This window comes from Echinops telfairi, unplaced genomic scaffold, assembly GCF_000313985.2.
Source record: "Echinops telfairi isolate 266 unplaced genomic scaffold, ASM31398v2 ScPeMD7_28;HRSCAF=97, whole genome shotgun sequence".
Lineage (NCBI taxonomy): Eukaryota > Metazoa > Chordata > Mammalia > Afrosoricida > Tenrecidae > Echinops > Echinops telfairi.
The window spans coordinates 2,780,675-2,788,299 of record NW_022103925.1 but is presented as its reverse complement, the minus strand read 5'-3'; positions in this window follow the sequence as shown (position 1 = coordinate 2,788,299).

The following is a 7,625-nucleotide window of genomic DNA, read 5'->3' as shown; positions in this document are numbered from 1 at the left end:
CCCAATGTCCATCTGCAACCTTAATTCTTAACATATAGATATGAGTACATAGTTCTATTCCCCTCTCATTATATACATATTTACATATGTACATGCCTGTATTTAGACCTCTGTAAATGTCCTTTGCCTCCTGGTTCTTTCCTCTTATTTTCTTTTACTTTCCTCTTGTCCCACCATCATGTTCGGCCTTCATTTGGGTTTAGTAATTTCTCGCTATGCCCTTCTCTCCATTGATTTTAGTTCACTTGTTGTTCCCTTGTCCCTGGGTTGGTTTCTCCTCCCCTCAGTAGAGTTGCTCATGTTGTGAGGTACCAAGTCAGTTCTAACCCTTAGTGACTTTATGCACAACAGAACAAAACGCTGCACAGCCCTACGCCATCCTTTCAATTATTTCTATGCCTGAAGAATTTTTCAGCTGTCTAGGTTAATTTATTCCTTGCCCGTTTTGTAGTTGTTAATGTGTTAAAATGATATAAGTTCAAATTCTCACAATATTATCTTAAAATTTTGATTTAGGTAGTTAAATGACTTTCAAGGAAGTGAAGAGGAACAACAAACCTTTGTCTTTCATGTTTAGATAGTCTCTGTTTCTGGTGCCCCTCATTTCTTGAAAGTAATAAAATTCCACATGGTCTCATTTCTTTCCAACCTTCCTTGGCAATTCTTACTGTGTAGGTTTGCTGTTGACCAACTTTTTCTTCTTCTTTATCTCAGAGTGCTTTCATTTTGACTTCATGTTTTTTAAAGGCATCATTATTGAGAATATACAAGTTTGTCCAAGTAGTTCAGTGACATTGAGAACATTCTTTGAATTATGCAACTGCTCACTCCTCCATTTCTGAGTTCCTCCCTCACGAGCATAAACTCACTCTTCCCTAAGGTTCCGATTTATAATCTTTCCAGTTGGCCATTTGAACCCATACAGATAGTTTTAAAAAGAACGTAATGCTCAAGGCTGTTATTTTTTACTAGTGAAGCAATGGTTTCAAGATGTCAAGTGGTATTTTTGGTTTAAAGTTTAAAGATTATCTCAGGACAGTAGTTGCAGGGGTTCAGCTAGTCTCCATGACTCCAGAAAATCTGGAGTCCAAAAGAATTTGAAATTTTGTTCTGCATTGCATTCTTTTTGATCAGGATCCTTTTATGGAATTCATGATCAAAATATTCGGTAGTGATAGCTGAGCACCATCCAGTTCTGGTCCCATGGCAAAGGAGGGAGTTGTTCATGGATGCAATTAGGCACACTTTTCACATCCTCCTCCATTCCTCACTCTCCACCTTCTTTAGATGCTGCAAGTGAATAGAGGCGAATTGTCAGCCCTTAGATGGCTAGCCACTCCCAAGCTTGGAAGATCCTAGACAGTACACAACAAACTTGGGGTTGAACAGAAACACTGAACACATTCGGTTATTTAACTGGGATATCCCCATGAAGCCATGACCCTAAATCTCCAAACAAAGGACTCAAAACTTAAGAGGTGGGTGGGTGTACACAGGCGGCCTCAGTAGCCAATCTGTTGTTGCCTTCATTCCTGAAGGGTTATTTTTCTAGGTATGAATTCTAGGTAAACGGTTTTGTGCTGTTTTCTACTTTGAGAAGTAGATAAGTATTCGTATTGGTCTGTATGCAATGGACCCTTTTTAAACCCGACTGATTTCCCACAGTTTGACCTCACTGGAGTCGGTTCTGACCTATAGTGATCCTTTGTACAACAGAGTGAAACATAGCATGGTCCTGCACCATCCTCACAATGGCTCTTAAGCTTTTTACAGCCACTGTGTTAGTCTGTCTTGTGAGAGCCTTCCTTTTTTCACAGCCCCTCCACTTTACCAAACATGATGTCCTTCTCCAGGGACTCATCTCTCCTGGCAGCATGTTCTAACAAGTATGTAAGATGAAGTCTTACCATCCTTACAAAAACACACAAGAGACTCACCAGTTCAACAGTTTGTCCATGCATAATCCAGTGAAATTGAATCTACTCTTCATGTTGTGCTACCCTTATTTCTCTCTTCCCTAGTTATGCTCCCAACCTGAACATAAACTCAGTGTCCCCCAAGCAAAAATTCCTTCTCTCCTCCTCCCTCCCACCCTGGTAACCCCTTGTAAGCTTTGCTTTCTATCTATTTGCTTGTTGTTATAGGTGCTGTTGGGTCCGTTCAACTCATAGTGACCTCATGCACAACAGAATAAAACCTCCCAGTCCTGCGCCATCCTCACCATTGTCTCAGTGTGTGAGCTTGTTGGAACCTCTGTGTCAACCCATCTAGTTGAAGGTCTTTCTCATGGAAGGTCTTTCTTGCTTTACCAAGCATGATATCCTTTTCTAGTCTGGTCTCTCTCGATAGATGACATGGCCAAAGTATGTGAGCCAAGTCTTGCCATCCTAATGTCTAAGAAGTATTGCTTATTTCATGCAAATGAGATCATAAAGTTTTGTCTTTGAGACGGACTTCTTTTGCTCAGCATACTATTTTCAAGGTTGATTCAGATTGTGGTGTATTTCAGGTCTTCATTTTTTTTGGGTCTCACCTTCTGTCTATCCATTCATCTGTTTGAGTACACTTGGTGGTTTCTTACTCTTAGCTATTATGGAAAACACTTCCACAAACACTGGGTAAAGTTTTCTGTTGGCCTTCAGACCCTTCACTTCTGGGTCTGTACCTAGGCTTGAGAGTGCGTTTGATAGCTACACATTCAGCCATTTGAGGGACTGCCACACTCTTTTTCCGTAAGCGCCTGTTGTGTCACTTCCATCCCACCAGCAGTGGATGAGGGCTCCAGCTTCACAACATCTTCCCTAGCACCTTTTCCAGTTTTTTGATCATTGCTGTTCTAATGCGAAGTGGTACCTTGAGGTTTTAATGCATAGTGGGCTGCTAATCTCAAGGTCAGCAGTTTGAAACCACCAGCCACTGAGGGAGAAAGACAAAGCTTTCTATTTGTAAAGATTTACAGCCTCAGAAGCCCACAGCGGTAGTTCTGCCTTGTTCTATAGTGTCGCTGTGAGTCAGACTAGACTCCATGGCAGTGAGTAGTTTGGTTGTTTGTTTGAAGGTTAATGAAGGAGGTCTTCTGGCACAATGGTTTAAGTGCTCAACTACTGACCCCTATGTTGACAGTTCAGATCTACAGACTACATGTCAGCCTGCTTCTGTAAAGATTTACAGCCATGGAAACTCTATGTGGTACTGCTACTCTGTTTTAAAGGGTTACTATGAGTCAGAATGGACTTTGATGGTACCGGGTTCGCGTTTAGGTTTTAAGGGCTAATAAGGAACCATGGTGGTGCACTGGGTAAGTGCTTGGCCACTAACTAAACTGTCAGTGGTTTGACCCCACTAGCTGCCCTAGGGGAGAAAGATGTGATCGTCTACTTCCTGGGAACCCTGTTGGGCAGTTGTGCTGTGCCTTGTAGGGTTGTCATGAGCCAGAATAGACATGATGGCAATAGGCTTGGCTTTTGAGAAGAGCCATGGTGGTGCTGTCAGATATGTGCTGGACTACTAACTGCGAGGTTGATGGCTTAAAACACCCACCAGACACCTCTTGGGAGAAGGAGGAGACGGTCTGCTCCTATCAAGATAGCCTTGTGTGGCGTTGCTTGAGTTGCCATTGATTTGATGGCAGTGTTTTTAATGACATTGAGCTTTTTTTGTGTTGGTTGGCCATTTGAATATCCTCTTAAAGAAAACGTCTCTTCTAGTCATTTGTCCATTTTTTGATTGGGTTGTCTTTTATTGTTGAGTTAAAATAGTTTTCTCTCTGTGGATATTAAACTCTTATCAGAGAACTAATTACTGAAAATTCTCTCCTGGTCTGGATTTTCTCATCATTGTTGATAAAGTTTTTTGGATGATTGAAAGTATTTGAATTTTTATCAGGCCTCAGTTATCAATTTGCTTACTGTTGGTTGTCTTGTCTGATAATCCATTGTTAAAAACTTGGATACATAACTATGTCCCTATGTTTCCTTCTAATAAGTTGTGGTTTTTCGTTTTTGCATTTAGGCTTTTTCTCCATGTGGAATTGGTGTTTGTGTATGGTGTAAGGCCACATGAGATCTATTTTATTATTTTGCATGTGGAAATTCAGTTTTGCAGCAACGTTTATTGAAGGATTGGTTTGGTTTGGTTTAGCATCTGGATCTCATTTTAATTATTTTACAAGTTAGGCTGCTTGAAGTCAGCCCCATACGTGCGTTGGCTTGAGATTTGGATAGTTATTTGCTGAATTTGGGGCTCCCTTTGTGGCTCTTTTCCTTTCTGAGTCTTTTTTGACCGCTTCGTCATATAACTGCTATTTTCCCAAATTCCTCAGGCACAAAACGGTAAACACTGAGAAACTCGCCGAGTGCCATTCTCTTTCTTCCAAGTGTTGATGCCCATTCAGTTTCTCCCAACTTCTGGTTGCTTTCCAGTGCCTTCAAGTAGTTATTTCATTTGTTTTGTCCTTAGTTTATAGATGTTGCCCGTGGGACAGACAGTTGGTTTGCTATGAGTACAGATAGGAACTGGAAACGGAATCGAGGACAGATGATCCCTTCAGGACCAGTGGTGAGAGTCGTGATACCAGGAGGGTGGAGGGAAGGTGAGCTAGAAAGTGGGAACCGATGACAAGGATCTACATGTAACCTCCTCCCTGGGGGGATGGATAACAGAAAAGTGGGTGAAGGGAGATGTCAAACAATGCAAGATATGACAAAATAATAATAATTTATAAATTATCAAGGGTTCATGAGGGAGGGGGGAGCAGGAAGGGAGGGGAAAAATGAGGAGCTGATAACAAGGGCTCAGGTAGAAAATGTTTTGGGAATGATGAGGACAATGAATGTACAAATGTGCTTGGCACAATGGATGTATGTATGGATTGTGATAAGAGTTGTTGAGCCCCTAATAAAATGATTTAAAAAGGAAAAAAAGAAAACGATCAAATTCTCACAGGGGGATATTCTACAATGCACATAAAAAAGGACTCCTAAAACTGTCCAAGGTTTCAAAAACAAGGGCAGTCTGACAACTGTTACAGCCAAGAGAAGCTCAGGAAACATGACAGCTAAAGGCTATGTGGTATTCTGGATGGGTTTTGGGACAAAGAACTTTAGGTGGACACTGAGGAAATGTGAAAAAAGTATAAACTGATTGAATAATGAGATCTCCACATTGACTATATAATTATAACAACAGTATCATTTCATAATATGAAGGTAATAGGCGAAATTGGATCTGGAGTATATGCCAACTTTACTATTTTGACAAATTTTCCCTAATTCCAAAACTTTTTAGTTTTAAAAAGCCTATTTAAAAGTAAAATCTGAAAGGGAGATAATGTCAAGGTGTCCATGTAGAAAACGAATGGTTGGAAACTGATTGCAGTAGCAATTGTACAATTCTACTTGATGTGCCTGAAATATGGAATGATATGGATATGTATATTAAGTCCCAACTAATTAAAAATAAAAAGCAAAACATGCAAAGCATTATTATTTTTTAAACATTTTATTAGGGGCTCATACAACTGTTATCGCAATCCATACACACATCAATTGTGTAAAGCACATTTGTACATTCATTGCCCTCATCATTCTCAAAACATTTTCTCTCCACTTAAACCCCCCACATTAGGTCTTCATTTTCCCCCTCCCTCCCCGCTCCCCCCTCCCTCATGAGCCCTTGATAGTTTATAAATTGGTATGCAAAGCATTTTTAACAGTAGCTTGTTGTTTAAGGTCATTTGTAGGGTAGGCATTGAGCTGTTAATCCAAAAATCAGTAGTTCAAACCCACCAGCTGCTCCTTAGGAGAAAGATGAGACTATCTGCGCCTGTAAAGATCTGTAGCCTTAGCAGCTCTGTAGAAGGTCACTGTGAGTTGGAAGGACTTGCTCGAAATGGGTTTGGATAATGCATGTTAATCTGAACGGGAACTTGAAGTTTTGAAGCTGATTTACAGTTTTGAGTCTTTTCCTCGGGTGTCTGGCCAATCATTCTGAGGGAACTGCAGATGCAGACACCAGGGATGCCGGATTGCTCGCGACCAACATTTCTCAACCTCGGCACTGGTGACATTTTGGGATGGCTAATTCTTTGTTACCAAAGCTGAATAGTGAATCACATTCTTGACCTACCCACTATGTATCAGCTGTGTTCCCCAAGCCATGGCCATCCAAAGCATTTGCATGATTATGTGCTGTCGGGTGGATTCTAATGACATTGCTGAGTGGCCTGGGTGAGGACCAAGCCTTGCATTGGCGGGCACCTCTAGCTCTTACTACTCACTCCATCTCCCCAGAAGGAGTCTCTTTGTTATCAGTGATGGGTCCCCTCTTGGTGGATGTCTTCTTAGCCCAGGAACATGCCTGCCTGGCTCTTATTCCTTTGTAGCTCGTCTCATCTCTGACAGCCCCCAGCCTGGGGATCGTAGCTGCTCAGCAGAGAGTCTGCAGCCAGAGATGCCTTTCTAAACCCAGCTGCTTTTGGGGGTTGTGGCCTAGCAGTGCTGCCTGCTACTCGTTAATCTAGTAGGGATGATAGGGGACCTGGCCATCAGTGTGTGGCCTGGACCTGGGCCCAGTGGGACTGAGTGCCATCAAAGCTGATGCATAAGGCTTCGTCATGCTGCCACACTGGTAGTGCCAACTTGCAAAGGGGTTCCATTCTGACAACTCCATGTAAGTTGGTCCTGATATAATTTGATGCCTCCTTTTTAAAAAAAGAAGTTTTAAAATGTGTTTTTTTTCTAATATCCATATCTTTATACATTCTATCTTCGAACATCTGAGATTATCAATGCCAGCAAATGAGCCACTGTAACATTACATGCAGTGCACATTACTGATGATTCCCAAACCACCCCCCAGTGCTGCCGAGCCAATGGCCACCCTCTTGGTTGGAGGAGAGCTGCTCCATGAGTTGTCCAAGACTGATAATCATGACAGACGCAGGCAGCCACAGGGAAGTCCCAGTGGGTTTGAACTGCTCACCTTGTGCTTTGCGCTCAAGGGTTTTCAGTGTTGTACCACCAGACTACTTACACTGATGATAGCAGAAAACCCAAGGGTCATTGAGTGGGCTTCTTTGTAACCTGAACACGCTATGTGCCAGGGACGACTGTATATTCTCCTAGGACCTGGAAGATGCAAGTTTTAAACTTTGCAGCCTGAACTGGTAGGAGGGACTGGGCCAGGTGTGTTACTGTGTATCTTATTTGAAGTTCTACCCTACTCTGTGGTGAAGCTCTAGGCCTGGCTCTGGGTTAGTGGCCGCTTGCCCACGTGCTTTGCGGTTTTTAAGGTTCCACTGTACTGATAGGTGGACTGTGACTTTGCTGTCAAGGGTGGTTAAACAGCCTCTACTGTGTCCCAGGCCACAGTGCTTGCTCTGGCTAGATCCAGAGTTTTAAGTCAGTGCTCCTGACCGCCTCCTTGCTTTTTAAAATCTTGGTTGCTTCTCATTCCGGCTTTATCATTTTGCAATTCTGTGTCATTGTTTGACAGACCTGTCTCCTGGGACCTCCGTTGTTACTAAGAAGGCAGAGCTGTATGGTGCTGGCATTCTTATCCATGGTTTTAAATGCCTTTCTCCACCCCCTCTCTCTCATACTGTAGTGTTCTGAGGACGGGAGCAT